This window comes from Ailuropoda melanoleuca, chromosome 19 (genome assembly GCF_002007445.2).
Source record: "Ailuropoda melanoleuca isolate Jingjing chromosome 19, ASM200744v2, whole genome shotgun sequence".
NCBI lineage: Eukaryota > Metazoa > Chordata > Mammalia > Carnivora > Ursidae > Ailuropoda > Ailuropoda melanoleuca.
In genome coordinates this window covers 14,686,753-14,707,765 of record NC_048236.1, presented here as the reverse complement: position 1 = coordinate 14,707,765, position 21,013 = coordinate 14,686,753, and the positions used below count along the sequence as shown (strand labels likewise).

Here is a 21,013-nt window from a genome sequence, read left to right as displayed (position 1 = left end):
CTAGATAAAAATTTCAAAATTCTACAGAGAAAAATAAAAGATCTGTAAATGAAGATAAAATATAAACCAAACACTGAGGGGAATATTTATATCATTTAACATCCAGGTTACTCTCAATAAATCCCTAGGTAGCAGGAGGACATAACTACTAGTAATCTAAAAGCAANCAGCTTTCCTAGGAACAACTACAGATCTACTATCTCAGACTGATTATGTCTTTAAAAATAAAAAGATTGATCTGACTAGATAAAAATTTCAAAATTCTACAGAGAAAAATAAAAGATCTGTAAATGAAGATAAAATATAAACCAAACACTGAGGGGAATATTTATATCATTTAACATCCAGGTTACTCTCAATAAATCCCTAGGTAGTAGGAGGACATAAGTACTAGTAATCTAAAAGCAAAACACTGACAATAATCACATAAGTGACAACAATAAAAGTAAATTAAAATTCTACTCTTTCATAATTGTCAAGATGATCAGCTTTTGTAGCTTTCCTGATCACTTTTACGGTAATCTATGTTAGTTAGGACTGGCTAGGTTATGGTACGGTAACAAAGAATTTAAAATTTTTAGCAGCTTAACAAAAAAATGGTATTTCCTGCTTTTCTACATGTTCATGACAGGGTGGTGGGGAGGCAGTGGCAGGGAGCAGGAATGCTTCACTACCAGTGGTTCTCACCAAGCAACCAGATGGCTTAGGCAGGCTCCAATCTCCTGCATGATAGACAGAAGGAACATGAATGGCAAACTGGTTCTTCCTAAGAGTTATGCAGGTCAATTCCACTCACATTTCATTGACAAAAGCATATCGTATAAGCATGCTACCTTCAAAGGAGCAGGGAAGTATAATTCTACTAGTTGCCCAGAAAGAAGAGAACCCAAATTTACTGGTCAACAGTATCAAAGATTACTGCAATATTCTTCTGGTCACCAATTTACAGTTCACTCAACTTATGCTACAAAATACATTTACTCCTATCACAAGTGAGACAATCTAAAAGTTCTATACAGTAATGGCATTAATCTCAAAGTTCAGCATCCACATATGATGATTGTAGTCCCTATATCAGAAGAGAATAAACCTTCTCTTGTTAAAGACAAAATNCCAAATTTACTGGTCAACAGTATCAAAGATTACTGCAATATTCTTCTGGTCACCAATTTACAGTTCACTCAACTTATGCTACAAAATACATTTACTCCTATCACAAGTGAGACAATCTAAAAGTTCTATACAATAATGGCATTAATCTCAAAGTTCAGCAACCACATATGATGCTTGTAGTCCCTATATCAGAAGAGAATCAACCTTCACTTGTTAAAGACAAAATATCTATCCTCTCCACTTACACACACACATACACACCTCCCACACATATACACTCAATAAACAGGGCTAGAACAGGGGCAGAATAACCATGGTAAACACTCCCATTTAGAAAGGGAAAGATGGGGTGCCTGGGTGGCTCAGTCAGTTAAGCATCCTATCACTGATTTTGGCTTAGGTCATATCTCAGGGTCCTGAGACTAAGCCCCATGCCAGGTTCTGCACCAAGCACAGAGCCTGCTTAAGATTCTCTCTCTCTCTCCCCCTCCCATGCTCCTCCCCCCTGGAAAGCATGCACTGTCTTTTAAAAAAGGGGGGGGTGAAGAATGGGGAGAGGAGTAAATTAAAATAATAATGCAGTAGTTTATACCTATTAAAATGGAAAAAATTTCAAAGATTTAGAAAACACAGTGTCAGAACAATCTGTGTGTACAGGGCACTTTGACAATACATATCAAAAAGCATTAAAACAAGCAGACCCTAACAATTTCACTTCCAGAATTAGTCTGAAGTAAATAACAGGAGATACACATATAGAAACAATTTCATTTCCTCACAACGTTATTTACAATAAGAAAAAGAAAAAAAAAACCTCAATGTCCAACAACAGGTATTTGAGAAAATAAATTTCAGTAGAACTTGATGTTTCAGTAAAGCAGGCTATATTATTCAGATCAATCTCTCACAAAAATCAAAGAACAATGAGAAAATTTTTAAAAGCATCTTCTTTAGGGGAACATGGGTGGCTCAGTTGGTTAAGCAACTGCCTTAGGCTCAGGTCATGACCCCAGGGTCCTGGGATCAAGTTCTCCAAGAAGCTCCCTACTCAGCAGAGAGCCTGCTTCTCCCTCTCCCTCTGCCCCTCCCCCCCACTCATCTGGCTCTCAATCTCTCTCTTTCTCTCTCTCAAATAAATAAATAATAAAAGCATCTTCTTTAAAGCACAGATTAATATATACATAAACTCAGGCTCAAATGAAAGTGGAGTATCTAACAAGAATCCACCTGCTCAAATGCCATCAGTGAAATCCCAAGCCCTGAACTTGTTTCAAGGTGGTCCCCGAGCCAAATATCCCAGACACCTGGCAGAAGCAAACTCAAATCCTCTATGAAGGAAAGCACATTCCAGCATGTCTCAAAGGATTCCTGCAAACTCATCTTCAAATACAATGTCAAGCATACTGTATTTTATAACAAGGCTCACAATAAAACATCACTTCGTAATAAGAGAGTAAGACTCAAAGTATACAGATAATAACTATATTAATATGTGTAAAGAAATAAAAGACAAATGTGATGACAGCTGCATGAATGGGAAACTATAAAAAGTGATTTGTGAAAGAGATTCATTCCAGAAACAGAAAAAAAATTCAAGAACAGAAATTAAAAACTCAGTGGAATCATCNAAAAAAAAAAACTCAGTGGAATCATCAAAAAATGCCTTCAGTTGCAGTAATTGTGGACTAGGTGATTTAGACCAATCCATCTGCATCAAAGTTCTCATAGGTTACTCAGGAACTGCCAGACTTAACAGATAAGCCCTGTCACTGAAAGCCTACTTTTATACTTGCTAATTCTGGGAAAGTAAATTCATGGAAACCCTGCCGAAAGTGGAAACTATGCCCTACTCTCTAGGACACTTAAGGACTTAGGTGGGTGTGAACCAGAAGTTTGTCAGTCTTCATATGGATCTGCAGCCCAGTATCTAATTATCTAATGGGCCAGGGACCTCAGATTTTGGATTTAAATTAAAATTATCCTGAACTAGCACTTCCTACAGGCCCATGAAAGAAACAAATGAAAACCCTTTGGGAAAAAGATGTAATCCTCCTACATTTCAATACAGAACTCCAAATAACTGCCCAAATACCATCTCCAGCACACAAAAATGACAAAGCACTCATGGAAATAAGACCCCATGAATGAGAACCAGATAGGTAAGACCCAAAAAAAAAAAAAAAAAAAAAAAAAAGGGAAAAAACTGAAAAATTGTCATTATTCACAGATTATANCCCAAAAAAAAAAAAAAAAAAAAAGGGTAAAAACTGAAAAATTGTCATTATTCACAGATTATATGATTAGTATCCTTAGAAACTCCAGAAAAATCCACAAATAATTAGACTTATTGACCTAATTAAATATGATTTCTGGACACAAGTCAAATACAAAAAAAACCATTTTGTATTTCTATATGTCAGCAGCCAAGTTCAATAATGGAATTTTTTTAAAGCTCCCATTCACAACAAGATTAAAACTATCAAGTACCTAAGAATAAATCTAACAAACGATGTTCAAGGCCTTCACAAAGAAACTATAAAACCTTACCGAGGGAAACTGGAGAAAAAGAAAATAACATGTGCCAGAAAACCAAATATTGCAAATGTACCAATTCTCCTCAAATTGACCTATAGATTCAATACATTCGCAAACAAAATCAGAATAGCTTCTGCATCTCTGTGTGTGCAGACATTTACAAGTTGATTTAAATATGTATGTGGAGGGCGCCTGGGTGGCTCAGTTGGTTAAACGACTGCCTCCTGCTCAGGTCATGACCCTGGAGACCCAGATGGAGTCTGCTTCTCCCTCTGACCCTCCCCGCTCTCATGCTCCCTCTCCCCCATTCTCTCTCTCAAATAAGTAAGTAAAATCTTTAAAAAAAGAAAAAAGTGTATATGGACATGCAAAGGACCAAGAATAGCCAAGACAGAAGAAAAAATTTTAGAGAAGCGCCTGGGTGGCTAAGTCGGTTAAGTCTCCGACTCTTGATCTCAGCTCAGGTCTTGATCTCAGGATCATGAGTTCAAAACCCCATGCTGAGCTCCATGCGGGGTGTGGAACTTACTTAAAAAAAATAGTAATAGTAAATCNAAATTAGGAAGACGATAATCAATCCAATAGAAAAATAAGCAAAAAACATGAACACGCACTTTACAAATGAGAAAATTTAAAGGGTGAATAAATATATGAAAAGACGCTCAACCTCCTTAGCCATTGGGTAAGGGGAACTTAAAATTATAGTGGAAAAACTCCATGACACAACACTACACAACCATTAGAATGCTAACATGTAAAAAATGGGGGGAAAAATGTTGGTGAAGGTGTGGAGGAATTGGAACTCTCAGATATTGTTGGTAGAAATATAGATGATCNAACACGCACTTTACAAATGAGAAAATTTAAAGGGTGAATAAATATATGAAAAGACGCTCAACCTCCTTAGCCATCGGGTAAGGGGAACTTAAAATTATAGTGGAAAAACTCCATGACATAACACTACACAACCATTAGAATGCTAACATGTAAAAAGTGGGAGGAAAAATGTTGGTGAAGGTGTGGAAGAATTGGAACTCTCAGATATTGTTGGTAGAAATATAGATGATCCAGCCACTATGGGAAAAGTTCCAGCATTTTCTTATCAAACTAAGGATATCTGCCCCTATAATTCAAAAATCCACTCCTAGGTAGTTACCCAAGAAAAATGAAAATACATGACCACAAAAAAGACATATTTGGTCCCATTTATATAAAGTTCTAGAAGAGGCAAAATTTCATGTGGTAGAAAAAGATTTGAATAGTGATTGCCTTTTCTGGAGCATGAGGAAACTCTCAGAGTTGATAGTAACATTCTGCATCTTGGTAAGTCTCAGTTGTACACATTTATGCATTTGTCAGAACTCACGAATGGTACACTTAAGAGTTGTGCATTTCATCGTACATAAACTTTACCTTAAATAAAGAGAGAACTGTCACCGAACACTGAACTCTAGCTTTCTTTCGGTGCCAACAGCACTCTTGCAAACATGGTGAACATTCCTAAAACCCGCTGGACCTTCTGCAAGAAGTGTGGTAAGCACCAACCCCACAAAGTGACAAAGTACAAGAAAGGCAAAGATTCTTTCTATGCCAGGGAAAGCAGCATTATGACAGGAAGCAGGGTGGCTAGGGTGGCAGACTAAGCCGATTTTCTGGGAAAAGGCTAAAACTACAAAGATTGTGCTGAGGCTTGACTGTGTTGAGCCCAACTGCAAATCTGTGAGAATGCCACTGGGAGATGCAAGCACTCTGAACTGGGAGGAGATAAGAAGAGAAAGGGCCAAGTAATCCAGTTCTAAGCTTCATTTTTTGTTATATTATGAAGACAGTAAAAGCTTGAGGTTATATTCAAACAAACAAGCACTGAACTCTAATTAAGGACATGCAAGTATTTGGTGGGAACTGTACCTTTTTCTGTAACTGACTCTGAAAGAGACTTACTCTGAAATGGATCGATACAGGAATGGAAAGCAAATGATAAAACAAGCATAGAAAATGTAAATTGTCGAACCTAGATAGTGCGTGCATACACATACTCACTGCTTCTTTCAAATTGTCGAACCTAGATAGTGCGTGCATACACATACTCACTGCAAGCTTCTTTCAACTTTTCTATATGCTTGAAATTTTTCACATTACAATTTTGGAGGCCAAATAACACAATGAAGATACTATTATACACTCACCAGAACTAAAATTAAGTTGGACAACACCGATCAGAGTGTAGAGCAATGGGACTCTCATAACCTACTGACAGGAGAAGAAATTTGTATAAACAGTTTAGAAAATCTGGCATTACCTCATTAATCGAAGGTAAACATATCTCATAACCTGGCAATTTTTCTCCTTAAGTATATACACTACAGCAGAAATAAACTTTTTCGGGAAAAGACCCAACAGTTAAAATTTTAGGCTTTGCAAGCCACAAGGTCTCTTTCACAAGTACGTAGTNAAACAATTTCACATAATACGCGTAAGTCTTAAAAACATATTAAGCAAAATAATACAGGTACAAAATAAAATATACCTCATTGTTCCATTTATATAAATAAAAATACCTCACTGTTCAATTTATATAAAGTTTTGCCTTAATAAGGAAAATTACAGTTTAGAATGAATACTCAGGTGGTCAACGCAAAGGAAAAAAGGTAAGGAAGTGATTAACATAAAGTCAGACTTCAGGGGTTTCCTCTAGGAGAGAGAAGACAATTGGTTGAGAAAGCACAAGGAAGTCTGAAGAGTAATAGCAATGCCTAATTCCTGGATGACAGACTTAATAATAATCCACTAAACCATATGCTTTTGTTGGACATATTTTCTGGGTATGTGTTATACTTCTTACTTTTTAAAAAAGTGAAACAAAAGTGAACTGTATTGTAATGAAATATAATACAGTCAGTAAAATTCTTCTTAAAGTTATGAATATTTATGATCACTGTTATAGAAAGATAGCCATGAAATAATGTTAGGTAAAAGTACATTAATACAGTTAGGTGAGAACAAATTAAACCTTTAAGAGATTACATGTCTGTGTCTGTACATAAGTTTATGTGTGGGGGAAAGTTCAGACCAAAGTAAAACTGTGTAACTCTGGATAAAGGGACTACAGATCATTTTTATTTTCTTCCTTACACTTGCACATATTTTATTAAATTTATTCCTTACATATCTCCCGAATGTTACTGTAATGGTGTTTTTTATTCCAATTTCCAAATGTTCACTGCTTCCTTGCATATCCTTTTTACTTTGTTTTTTTACTTCAAATTTAAGAAACTATTGTCTAGCTTAGGCAGTAGAGTGACACTATAGAATCACCACTTTAGGCGTGCCTAATGATTTCCATATTCACCCAAATCTGCTGAGTCTAAGACTAATGCTGCTTAACTACTAATAATACTTAAGTTTTTCTTTATTTCCCTGAAAGGTAAAAATCCAGCCTATTTTGAAAACTTCCTTCAAAGGAAATCTTACCTAGATGAATATTATGTTGCAGAAATGGGAGAGAGGAACACTCTCTGGTTGAAGTGAGGCTGGGCCCAAAGCACACCCATCCAACCCACCATGACTCCATCCCTGGCCTTCTGTGGCCCATTTCTAAAGAGCACAGGCAGAAAAAGCCTACAAAATAAGTAATTGTACAAATCGTACTAGGAAAAGAATGATGGCACTACTACTGAAACAGAATCACTGGCTGGTAGACAGCTACCTCACCACCATATAATGGCTTAAAATGTTTGCTCATCAGCTGTTACATGAAAGTTGAAATACAGCAGAGAGAAAGGCAGTCTAGGTGTGTCCACCAGATTATTAAAAAGCCCACAGAGGTTGAGACCCATGCATACGCATCTGCTAGTTACACTAGCTGATACTATTGCATTTAATCATACCAACAACCCTACAAGCTAGATATTATCTTCATTTTACAGCTAATTAATAGAAATAGAAATGAAATTTCCAACTAAAAATTTCCAACTGAAAACTGACACTAAAGTTCACAAGGCATGCAGTCTCCAATAGACAAAATAATACTCTGCAAGAGAGTTCAACAAATACGTAACATCAAGAGAAAGTCATCAATTAAAATTTTCACTGCAATGCTTTTTTGGTAATGAACAAGATAAAAATACATAAACTAAAAATGTAATACAACTAGATGTCATGATAAATCTTACAGGTAACAATTTTAAAGGGTGTCACAGCACAAATTATATAGTCAACACTCATTCTACAGTGTTTTAAGTTGAAGCTTAGCCATAGCAAATATTTTCCTAAGAGCTACCACCAGATTATTCTGCCCCAGCATTTGTTTTGTTCATATATGTCTCTGTCTATTTAATTGACTATCTACCCTTTCCTTTGCACTCCATAAGGGAAATCCTTCGAAATGCTTCTCCTAATACTCTTTTGGGTTCTAACTAAACAAATCCCACAGCAATACATAATAACAACACTTCTCCAGGGTAATACAGTATCTCCCCTTTCCCTAAACTCAGCTCAAATATTTGTATTAACAATACCACAGGTGTTTATAAGCAATTAACTGCTTACCTAGTAAATATCAGGGAAGCAGTGGAAGCACACATCACCTTAATGGTCATATGACATAATAATTTATAAGACTTTACTTGTTCAAATAGTCTTTTGCCTTAGAAACAGGGTCAAGACTAAACTCTCTGGGGCGCCTGGGTGGCGCAGGCGTTAAGCGTCTGCCTTCGGCTCAGGGCGTGATCCCCAGTGCTCTGGGATCGAGCCCCACATCAGGCTCCTCCGCTATGAGCCTGCTTCTTCCTCTCCCACTCTCCCTGCTTGTGTTCCCTCTCTCGCTGGCTGTCTCTCTCTGTCAAATAAATAAATAAAATCTTTAAATAAAAAAAAAAAGACTAAACTCTCTTTATTTAAAAGTTTTTGGATAAAAACTAGAGTATTAAAGAACGTAATAAAGGGGCACCTGGCTGGCTCAGTCAGTAGAGCATGCTACTCTTGATCTCGGGGTCATGAGTTCAAGCCCCATACTGGGTGTAGAGCTTACTCAAAAAAAGAATGTAATTAGATTTTCTCTCATTGAAATATACCCTCCCAGGGGCGCCTAGGTGGCACAGTCGGTTAAGCATCTGACTCTTGGTTTCAGCTCAGGTCATGACCTCGCTCAGGGTCATGAGACTGAACCCCACGCTGGGACCTGCACTCAACACAGAGTCCACTTAAGATTCTTTCCCCTTTCTCTCCCTCCCCCTCTGCTCCTCCCCATGCTCACGCTCACACACGATCGCTCTAAAATAAAATCTTTAAAAAAAATGTTTAATTAAAAGAGAAAAAGAAACGTACTGTCCCAAAAAAATAGAAAAAAATTGCCTACTCTTGCTTAGGTTAGAAATAACGAATAAAATTCTAAGGAATTCAATGTGTTTCTAAATCATTCACCTAAAGTAACCAGGCGCATTCCAAATCACACGGCATTCTACCTAAAATTCATGTCATTGCTTGTGTTATAGCCTTTCAGTAAATACTGTTTTTCCTTGGTGAATTAGAAAGTTCATCCATTTGTCACACACATTCTATATCTTCATTTATCAATTTAGTTATAACCAAAATTTAAAAGGCCAAAGAAATTCTCACTGAAAAATATAGGATGATTTTACAAAACTTTATTAATTAGTATAAACTGCTACTGACTTGATTATTTCAGTATCTAAAATAGGGGTGCCTGGGTGGCTCAGTCGGTTAATGTCTGCCCAGAGACCTGGGATCGAGTCCCACATCGTGCTCTCTGCTCAGCCTGCCTCTCCCTCTCCCTCTGCCTGCAGCTCTGCCTACTTATTCTCTCTGTCAAAAAATAAATAAAATCTTTAAAAAAAAAAAAAAACCAAATATCTAAAATAACCTCAAGTATTCTCTTCTGCTTTCTGTCTAAAAACTACTGGGAAAATATGAGCACATTTCATTTCCTCAGACTCCCTTAATGAAGTTACCTACTGCATGCCTAGAAAACACTAACCCCCTAAAAGAGCAAGACAGGATTAAATGGTTTCCTGCTTCTACTAACAAAGAATCCTCACGTAAGAGAGTAAAAACAGACGTAGTGGACAATTATAAAAGCAGAGTAACAGAGTGGAAAATATATACTCTTTAAATGCAGAAACCTGAGTTCAAATCTTATGTTAATTAACCTCTTTGCACCTCAGCTTCTTCACCAGTAAAATTAAGAAAATAATATCTATTTCATGTAGCTTTAAACAGAGTATGAAAGGAGCCTAGAATAGGCATAGCAAATAGCATGCCCTTAATACATGGTCAATATTTATTATTAGTATCACTAACGTTTACAGATTACATTTTGATTAGTTTCTCTTTTCCAGGCATAAATTGAAATGTTTCCTGCAACTAAACTGGTTTCTATAAACTTGTCATTTTATTAAACAAACATAGGACTGGTCTTTAGTGGGTATTCAAAATAACTAAAAAAGATCACTGCAACATCTTACAACCAAGGTATATCATGCTTCACAAAATAAACATCTTCCTGAAAAGAGGTATATAAGCAAACTGTTCTAAACAGAATCACATTTCCTGAGTAACTTACATTACCATTCCAGAGATGCTCAACCCTTACTCTGATTTTCAATTAGCAAAGACCCTGAACATCTGAGCTTTGAAGCTCTTCTCTTTCCACTACTACTCACAATTCCCCACAGCTCAATCCCTATTATCCATTCCCAGTCACCAAATAGTACTCTGTGTTTCAAATGGCATATGGTATGTATCTTTTTATCATGCAAAAATTTCCGGGCTTTAATAGTTTGTGTAAAGCTTTATTTCTATATTTTACAATTATACTGTTATAATTATACTGTTTTACATGCTGCCTTACTAACAGAATTAAGGATTTGGGCTTTGTGTATCTTTTTCTTTTCAATATTCTCCATCAAACCAGGAACTGGGAGACCAGTTTCGCTCTGCCAGCATGCCTAAGAGGAGATTAAGACAGAGCTCTGGTGAGGCCAACGTTCNTTTTACAATTATACTGTTATAATTATACTGTTTTACATGCTGCCTTACTAACAGAATTAAGGATTTGGGCTTCATGTATCTTTTTCTTTTCAATATTCTCCATCAAACCAGGAACTGGGAGACCAGCTTCGCTCTGCCAGCATGCCTAAGAGGAGATTAAGACAGAGCTCTGGTGAGGCCAACGTTCCAGAGTAGAAACAAGTAAGAGGCTGTCTGCTTAGACTGCACTGCTACTCACCCTGTGCAGAGTCCCTCACTGAGAGAGGGCTGTACATCTCCTACCGACTGGACTCATGCATTGCCATGTGACTTGGGCCAGTGAAGTGACATGTGTCACACCAAGCAAAAACTTTATAAGCATATGGTTTACCCAATTCTCTCCTCCCTCTGCCACAGCAACTGGTGAAATTTCAGATAAAGCCTACTCAAATCAACCTGAGTCATGGTGTCAACATGACACAGAGCAGGGCCGAAGATGGCACACAAGAGACACAGAGCATGAACAAGAAACAAACCTTTTTAATAGTCACTGAGATTTAGGGATCATTTGTTAACCACTGCATAACCTATCCTGACTGGCAGAGTGACCTCCATGCTCTTTGGATCCCACATTTTTATCAAGATATTGTGAGCACACACTTCTACTACATGTATTTTTCTAAATTACATACATTACTGTACATTATGTACTCATAACATGCCTTACCCCCCACTCCAAAATGTAAAAGGAATGAGATTAAAACTGTATAAGTTGAATTGTTTATTTCCTTCCCACATTCCCAAATGATCATCTTAAGCACACCACTTTAGAATCACTAGTCTATTACAATGGCCTCTAAAGATTTAAATAAGGCTTCCAAGCAATTTCGTCTATAAACTTCACATCAACAATATTCAATGTTTATAAATATTTGGCCAGAAGTGTTCTACTTGCATCCAAACAGCTTTCTCTCTCTCAGACCCTGGTCCTTAAACAAAGATGTACATCAGATTTGCAGTGGAGCTTTTCAAAATTAGAGATTCCTGATGCCTTCTAGACCTCCAGAATGAAGCTCAGGTGTATATTTTTGTAAAAGTCCCATTGGTGATTTGATGCATCTCACCAGTCTAAAGAGTAAGTCCCAGGGAAATAATCCTCTTTTTTTTAAGATTTTTTTTTTTTAAGATTTTATTTATTTATTTGACAAAGAGAGAGAGAGAGGGAACACAGCAAGGGAAGTGTGAGAAGAAGCAGGCTTCCCACCAAGCAGGGAGCCCGATGTAGGCCTCAATCCCAGGACCCTGGGATCATGACCTGAGCCAAAGGCAAATGCTTAATGGCTGAGTCACCTAGGCGCGCCCAAGATTTTATTTTTAAGTAATCTCTACAGTCAACATGGGGCTCAAACTCCCAGAGCTGCGATCAAGAGTCAGTCACACACTCTACCAGTCGACTGAGCCAGCCAGGCACCCCAAGAATCCTCTTTTCTAAAATAAATCTATCACATCCTGGAAATAGCACTATCAATTCTAACATTTGTTTTTTTAATGTGGAATTCTTTCTAAAAACTCTGAGAACTATGTACCAAGCACCATTTCCAGAAGATGGGACCCAGCTATAAACAAGCAAAACAAAACAAAACTGCTCTCATGAAGCTTACATTTTAATGAGACAGACCATACACAATAAGCAAATAATTATCAGGCAGCCATCTACGATGAAAGTACAACAAAAAGACGCACTATGGATGGATGGATTTATACTTTCAGTTGCATGGTCAATTCGTCTCTCTGAAGAAATGACATTTAAATGGAAACATGAATGAAAACAAGTCAACCATGTAAAACCTGTGGCAAGAGCATCTCAACCAGAGGAAAGAGCCAGTGCAAAGATCCTCACAGGTCATTTTTCCAGGGAGGAAAACGGCTGGCAGGTTGCAGCAACAGAAAGAAGGCCAATGGAGCGCAGTGACAGGCGGGGTGGTGTAAAAGGTGCTGAGAGGCAGAGAGAGCCCTCAGGCCAGTGTGAGACAGCCTTTATACTAAGAACGGTGCATTAAACAGACGTGTTAAGCACAGGAAAGTCAAGAGCTGATTTACACTGTGATTTTTTTAAGACCATTCTTACGCTGAACAGAGAAAGAACAGTAAGAGGGATCAGAGTGGAAGAAAGGGAACTACTTAGGGGAAAGATGATGGTGGCCTAAACCAGAGAAGCACTGGTAGAAAAAACAAGTGGACAGATTTGGAATATATTTTGGAGTAGCACAGATGGACGGATTGTAAATAAAGAGGATGAAGAAAAAGACAAGAGTTTTAGCCACTGGGCAGATGGTGATGCCATTTACTGACTGTTTTTCTTGATCCTCATTATCCACTGTTATTTATTTATACTTTACTTCAATACCGATTTGTCTTATGTGTCTTGCTGCAAGTCACCTCAAATCCTTTGTGGAAAAGGGCATGACATTAATACATATAAATAAATGATTTAAAGGATTAGTTTTTCTTAGAATGAAACACGCCTGTACTAGCAAGTAAAAAGACATGTTAACAATTCCAACGATATTAATACAATTAAATTATTAATAGGAAGACTGTTTAAAATATCCAGGGTACAATGAAACAATTTGGAATCATTTCTTTTACAATGAAATAAAAAATTTGTGGATAACACAAGTAGTGAAGGCAAACGTCCTGGTTTTTAATATTGCTATCACTAGTTTTTTGTTTTTTTTGTTTTTTGTTTTTTTTTTTAAACTTGAGAGAGTGAGAGAGCACTAGCTGGGGGGAGGAGCAGACTCCTCACTGAGCAGGGAGCCTGATGCAGGGCTTGATCGTAGAATCCTGAGATCATGACCCGAGCCAAAGGCAGACTCTTAACTGACTGAGCCACCCAGGTGCCTCAGTATTGCTATCACCATTTCTAATAAATACTGTTCTATACTGGTAGTAAGTATTGTGATCTGATAAAGGCGAATGCACTGTGACCTATTATTAAACTTACCGTGGGGTTTAAAATTCTTTGACATTCTCATTAAGCTCTACCTTAAGACTTNGAAAACGTCTTGTTTTTTATATTTGTTTTTCGTTTTTTTTTTTTTTTTTTTTTTAATTTGAGAGAGCGAGAGAGCACTAGCTGGGGGGAGGAGCAGACTCCCCACTGAGCAGGGAGCCTGATGCAGGGCTTGATCCTAGAATCCTGAGATCATGACCCGAGCCAAAGGCAGACTCTTAACTGACTGAGCCACCCAGGTGCCTCAGTATTGCTATCACCATTTCTAATAAATACTGTTCTATACTGGTAGTAAGTATTGTGATCTGATAAAGGCGAATGCACTGTGACCTATTATTAAACTTACCGTGGGGTTTAAAATTCTTTGACATTCCCATTAAGCTCTACCTTAAGACTTGAGATCTGTTTGTCCTCCCTTTGATCTGGGCTGGACTATGACTGCTTTGACTAACAATATGGCACAAGTGATGCCACGCCAGTCCCATGCCTGATCTTTGAGAGGACTGACAGCTTCTGCCTTGTTCTCTTAAAGTCCTGGGTCACCTAAGAAGAAGTCTAACCTCCTTACTTTCAGGATCACATGGAGAGGATCCCAGCAAGAGTCCAGCCTTCTAAACACTCAGAATGCCCTGAAATTTTTAAAAATCCTAAGCAAGTAATCTTCAAGCTAGAGTAGATAAAGCATAAAGTAAGTATAAGGGGGGAACTAAACAGAATGCGATCAAAATTAATCTAGTACATAATAACGACACTCTTGATCATATCTCTGAATGGTGATAGTTGGGAGGGTGATTTCTCAAGTAACTGTGATGGGAATGACTTCTACACATGACCAAGTTGAATCTTTGGGGTTTTCTCTTCTTTAGTGGTCTGACATCATTGTTGAAAGTTTTCCCTTATTGTGGGTCATTTAATCCGAAATGCACACACTTGCACAGCACCAAGTAGAAGCTTAATAAATGTGGAACAAATAAATGATACTGAAAGATGGGAGAAAAAAAAAAAAAAAGAGTCCAGCCTTCTAGAAGTCCTTAACTCAGTACTGAGCATGTGAGTAAAGCTGCCTTGGACATCCCTATACCAGACTAGCTGCCAACCAAATAACCCCAAATGACATCAGGTGGAGCAGAAAAATTGCCCTGTGGAGAGCCTAGTATGAATCCCTACTCCTCAAAACTGCAAAATATTATAAACTGGTTATTGTTTTAGATTTAGATTTGGTTTTGGTTATAAGTTTTGATATTAGGTTTTAGAATTGTTGTTTTAGATTTGGGGGTAATTGTTACATAGTAATAAATAACCAGAACACTTATTAACCTAAAATAAAAATTAGTTTAAAACATGTTTTCTAGGGATCCCTGGGCAACTCAGTCAGTTATGCTCCTGCCTTCAGCTCAGGTCATGATCTCAGGGTCCTGGGATCAAGTCCCGCATCGGGTCCTTGCTCAGCAGGGAGCCTGCTTCTCCCCCTGCCTGCCGTTCTCCCTGCTTGTGCACACTCTCTCTCTGATAAATAAATAAAATCTTTTAAAAAATGTTTTCTATTTACAATCCAATTTTTTTTATACTTTATTATGTTTTAGCAACCTCTACACCCAACGTGAGGCTCAAACTCATAACCCTGAGATCAAGAGTCATATGCTCTTCCAACTGGCCCAACCAGGCACCCCTACAATCCAATTCTTAAAACATACTTTCTGCATTTAAATGTACAAAAGTGAACCATATAATAGGAAAAAATGAAAAATAAATTAATAATTAGTAAATTTTTAGGAAACACAAAACAGGAAATAAAAAAAGGAAATAATTATCACTGTGTTGCTGTGTTAATTAACCAAAATTGATAGCACGGTCTGTTATGTCACTTACAAATTCTTTGTCATTTATAATCATTTGAAACATTCAGTTGGAAAGCAAACAATAATTTAATACCCTGAGATTCTAATTAGTATGTTGATATCTCAGTAATTCTGCCAAGCTGATCAATGTAAAAATCAATCGTCTGGTTACTTTATTACTGTTTTTTTTTAATAGCAGAGGCACATTTTAATATATTAAAATTGATACTAGAGAGAAAAGATTAATTCCTTATACTTATGTTCATTTCCTCTCTTCTACAATAAAACCTTTCTCCTCCCCGCCCCCCAAAACTGGGTGATTTATACAAGAATTCTTCAAAGTCTCCTAAATAAATCAAAACAGCAGTAATTCCTGAGCTGGACATGACAGGACCTGAAACTTATAATCTGCCAGGATACATTCCACCCCATCCCACCCCATCCCACAAATATTTCTTCAGCATCTTCTATGAGACAGGTACAGTGCCAAGAGATAACAGAAACAAAAGATGCTACCTTATAAATTAATNCTACCTTATAAATTAACTGTATTATTTAACCATAGCAAAACCTTATAAAAGAAGAGAAGCTGACTCTACTAACAATTAACTCTGAAAGAAGCGGCCACTCACAAGAGGGAAGAGCCTGATTTCTGGCATGCAATGGAAGAGTAAAAGGCCTGTAAGGGCCTGAATGTCCACCAAGCCTGATGCTTAGCCTTGCCTACATGAGTTAGAGATGGGCAGAATGAAAGGAAGCATGCTCATTAAAGTGGAAGCGAGCTGACAAGGTGATACATCCCAGGAACCGAATTTCAGAAACCACGTCAGAGACTGCTCAAGCAACTGCAGATAAACTGAGTTCACCAATAGTACCGCCAGGGCATTGGCTTTAGCTGAAGCTTACAGAACAGCACTATACAGGGTAGCCAGGCAGCATTTTTTTTTTTTTTAGATTTATTTATTTATTTATTTATTTATTTGGGAGAGAGGAGACAGAGAGCACACACGCCCACAGTGGTGAGGGCAGAAGGAGAGGAAGAGAGAATCCAAGCAGACTCCACGCTAAGTGCAGAACCTGATACAGGGCTTGATCTCATGACCCTGAAATCATGACCTGAGCCAAAANGTATTTATTTATTTATTTATTTGAGAGAGAGGAGACAGAGAGCACACACGCCCACAGTGGTGAGGGCAGAAGGAGAGGAAGAGAGAATCCAAGCAGACTCCACGCTAAGTGCAGAACCTGATACAGGGCTTGATCTCATGACCCTGAAATCATGACCTGAGCCAAAACAAAGAGTTGGACGCTTAACCAACTGCACCACCCAGGCGCCCCAGGCAGGCAGCATTTATAGCATTAAGATTTACTGAGAATAGCGTGGTGCCCCTAAAAGGCAGGAAACCTAGGAAGCCACATAAAGGCACAGAAGATGGAAGTGAGTCGCTACCAATTAACCAGTCTCAATCTCTCTCTCTCTTTTTCTCTCTCTCTCTCACACACGCATATCCCAGTGCTGAACTGGGAAGCAGGACTCAGTGGCCAATTTATAGGCTGACTCACTTCCAGGCTGATGTGGCCTAGAAAAATGGCAATAATATAGCAAAATACAAAATAACAATGAACAAAATACTGTGTAATCACTGATACTGAACATCAAAACAGCAACATTAAGAAATTTTAATTTATTAAAAAACTTAGGTCTACTGCTGAGACCTAATATAAAAACACACTACAAAAGACAATGAGTTAAGTATAAAAATATGGAACCTTAGAGAAATAAGGCACAGTGAAAAAGTCAACGAGAAAAGACTTATATGCATTATTCCAGTCCAAGGAGGAGGCTAAAAGCCTGGTAAGACACCTGGAGTCAGAACTTAAACAACTTTATACCAAAACTATCGATGAATTTCTTGTTCATCTATTTTCATTTATGTCTCTCATCCTTACTCTCAGTGCGTACGCAAAAAATAGACCCCTGTGGAGACCTACCAGTGATCCTACAGTCATTCTCATTGGATTAAGCTCTGACCCCCCATCTAGCCACCTCGTTCATTTGTATATTCCCTCTGCTGAACACATTCTAAAGTATTTTCTACTTTGTCCTATAGGAACCAACCCCCACATGCTCAACCTCTTTCTGAATGCTCTCCTACCTCTGCTGCCTCCTGAGAACAGAGCTTTATCGTAAATGGACATAAACTCATTCCCCTCTTTTCCCCCCACTGTGGCCAGTACCTCCCCCCTACAGATGACTGCTCTCCACCATGAACTGCCTCAAATTCATCCAGCCCTTCTGGCACCTCACTATAGTGAACAACCACCCCGGTTTTCCCAGGACTTAGGGGTTTCTCAAGACACAGGGCTTTCAGTGCTAAACCTGGGACAGACACTATCCAAATCCAAAATCTGCCAACATTGTAACATCTACCTCCTTGCCACTGCCCTGACAGATACACCCATATGGACGATCCCCTCAACACTAGTCTCTCAGTCCTCGGCACACTCTGCCCACTCACACTCTACCTTGGCAGTTAAGGCCCAAGGTCAAAGCCCGGTTCTCAACTACCCCTCCACCCCTCAACACACATACTCCCCCCAACCATACCTCCTCATCCTCTCTGTTCACCTACTCCACATTCCCACTACACAGGCTCCTTGGATCCATCAAAGTCTCTCCCCTGCCAGGCCTTTAACTTTTCCTGGTTTTAATTATCATCCCCCAAAATATTTCATCCTCCAATTCTAACAATCTGTGTGCACTCTCTATAGTACACCATGACTTTTATCTCTGTGTCTTTACACTTATTTCCCATATCTGAAATGCCCTTCCATACCCTCTGTTACTACTGGAAAATGTCTATATAGCTAACACATTATCTCCACAAAGTCTCCCCAGATTTTCTCAGTAACAACTACTTCCTCTTCTGTGCTTGAACATGTCATATTACAGAACTTATGTACTATATTATAAGCATTTATATGTGTATCTCCTTTGCTATATGAACCTAAGCTCAAAGAAATTTGTTATACTTATTATATTCCCAGTTTTCATCACAATACCTGGTGAAATGTTTACAAACTGGAATATATAAACTATGGAGGGTACAATATTCAAACTGAAAAAATAAAGAAAAAAGAAGAAAAAGTACTCTGAAAAATATAATGAAACTCCAGAAGACCAAAAGTTTATAATCAGGGCATACAAGAACTCATCAAATAAATGATAATAGTTAATGAAGCAATTTTCCCCTTAAAAAAATTAGAACCCATCCTCCAAGTCGGTATTCTGCCTAGACAGAGGCTGCAAAGAATACACTGGGGGGTAGGGGGGCAAAGTCGGCTTCATCTCCAGTAGCACAGCAGTAGATGCAGGCTCTTGGGTTCCAGACCTAGCCATTAGGCAGTTTCTAATTAAGTTATCCAGATCTACTTTCCAGTGAAAATAATGAAAAATGGTGGATAAACCATTTTTTAAAAATTAGTTTACAAGGGGCACCTAGGCGGTTCAGTCAGTTAAGTATCTGACTCTTGATTTCGGCTCAGGTCATGATCTCGAGATGGTGAGATCAAGCCCCGAGCTGGGCTCCGTGCTCGGTGCACAGTCTGCTGAAGATTCTCTCTTTTCCTCTATCCCTTACCCCACGTGCGCACACGCGAGGTCTCTCGCAAATAAATAAAATAATAAAATAAAAATTAGTTTGCGAGAATTAAAAAACTGACAAAACAAGAGGAACTGCCTTTTTTGAGGAAAATCTAAGCCCAAGAGAACCAAAGCCACTTCTGCCCTGAAGGCATCAGCCAATGGCATCCACTTGAACTTCAGAGCCTCAGCCACAAGGGGCAAAGTGACAAAAGATAAGGATCAGAGCCTGCCAAACATGGGATCTTAAAGGAGACCTTCCCTACATTAAATTGAGACCCCAAAGGATGACATCTTCAAGGAACCAATGAACTAGAATTGACTTTCCATCTCTCCCCAGCCACAGGAGAATGAAAAGCAGGCAATTCTGGCACTGGACAAGTCAGGAAACAAAAAAATTAGGAAAAACAAAGTCTTTCAGAAGCTTAGCCACTCCAGGCACACATTCACAGTTTTGATGAGCCAAGGAGCCACATCCTAAATACAGTTTAAAAACAGTCTTTGACAGGTAATACCCCCAGAAGCCTGGCAGAAGCCAACAGAGTACCTCTCAGAAGAGAGCACACTCATCCTGGGAACCTAGTGAAAAAACTGTATGAGAGCAATAATCAGTTCAAGATAGCCAGGCACACAAGGAAACAAACAGCAGGAGTGAAAAACAAGCACAAACAACAGCAAGAACAGACCAAGTAAATTTTAAATCTTAGAATTATAAGACACAGATTAAAAAGCAATCTACATTTATAGACAACAGATTTTAAACTGCAAAAAACAAAAATCCATTTAACAGATTTTTTTTTAAGATTTATTTATTTACTTGAGAGAGAGAAAGAGAGAGCAAGGGCACAGGGAGTGGGGGAGGAGGAGAGGAAGAAAGAATCTCAAGCAGACACCCCACGGAGTGGGAAGCCCAATGTGGGGCTTGATCTCATGACCCTGAGATCATGACCTGAGCCGAAACCAAGAACTGGACATTTAACCAACTGTATCACCCAGGCACCCCTAACAGAGCAGATCTTTAAAGGAACCAAAGAGAACTTCTAGAAATTACAATAGCCAAAATTTAAAGCATAATGGCAACAAAACTGACAAAACAGAATAGAAAAATAAAATGGGAAATGGTTCAAGAGAAATAATCTATAATTCAACAAAGAATAAAAAAGAAAATGCAGATATTAGAATGAGATGTGAAGGACTGACTAAAAAGATCTAAAATACATTTAACTGGAACCCCAGGCAGAGAAGAATTAGGACAAGAGCACCAATCAACAGATTCTAACTCAAGAAGATAAAAAAAAAAATCCCACTGCTCAACAAATACCACATTTAAATCAAGCAGAAGTCAATCACAGTATCTTAAAAGGAGACAAAGAGCAAGGTGGCTACCTCTTGTGTTGGTTTTTTGTTTAACTTAAAAGATCAGATTTTTTTGTAGAAAACAAAAAAACAAAAACAAAACAAACAAAAAACCCCCACAACTCAAAGGATGGGATTTTACATCTCAAGACAACTCCCAGGTAATAAGTCTACAGTTTACAAATAATTTTCACAGAAGATATTCTGTACAAATTTTACGTGTATTAAGGAGCAGGATATAATCCCCATTTCTGTTTTAACAGGGCAGGAAAGGGGAGTGGAAAAAACAACTTTTTTTGGACACAACTACTTGGAAGGAGTAAACCTGAGGAAGGCAAACCCTACCTTCTCATTCTCTACAGCAAATAGTTTTTAAAAAAAAAACAAAAAAACAAAAAAACCTTTCAGTCTTGGTTCTCTCTCTCTGAAAGCCACTTCCTGGCTACTGGCCAATCCAAGCCCATTATTTAAAGTTACTTCATGTGGTCTTGTATGTCCGCTGGGTAAATGATTCATTATGCCCAC

General features: G+C 38.2%; 1 protein-coding gene across 2 annotated transcripts in view; it reads right to left on the bottom strand.

The window, feature by feature from the left end:
• Positions 1–21,013, bottom strand: part of PRIM2 (DNA primase subunit 2) — a 302,377-nt gene that overhangs the window by 237,404 nt on the left and 43,960 nt on the right. The gene's annotated exons all lie outside the window — the stretch shown is intronic.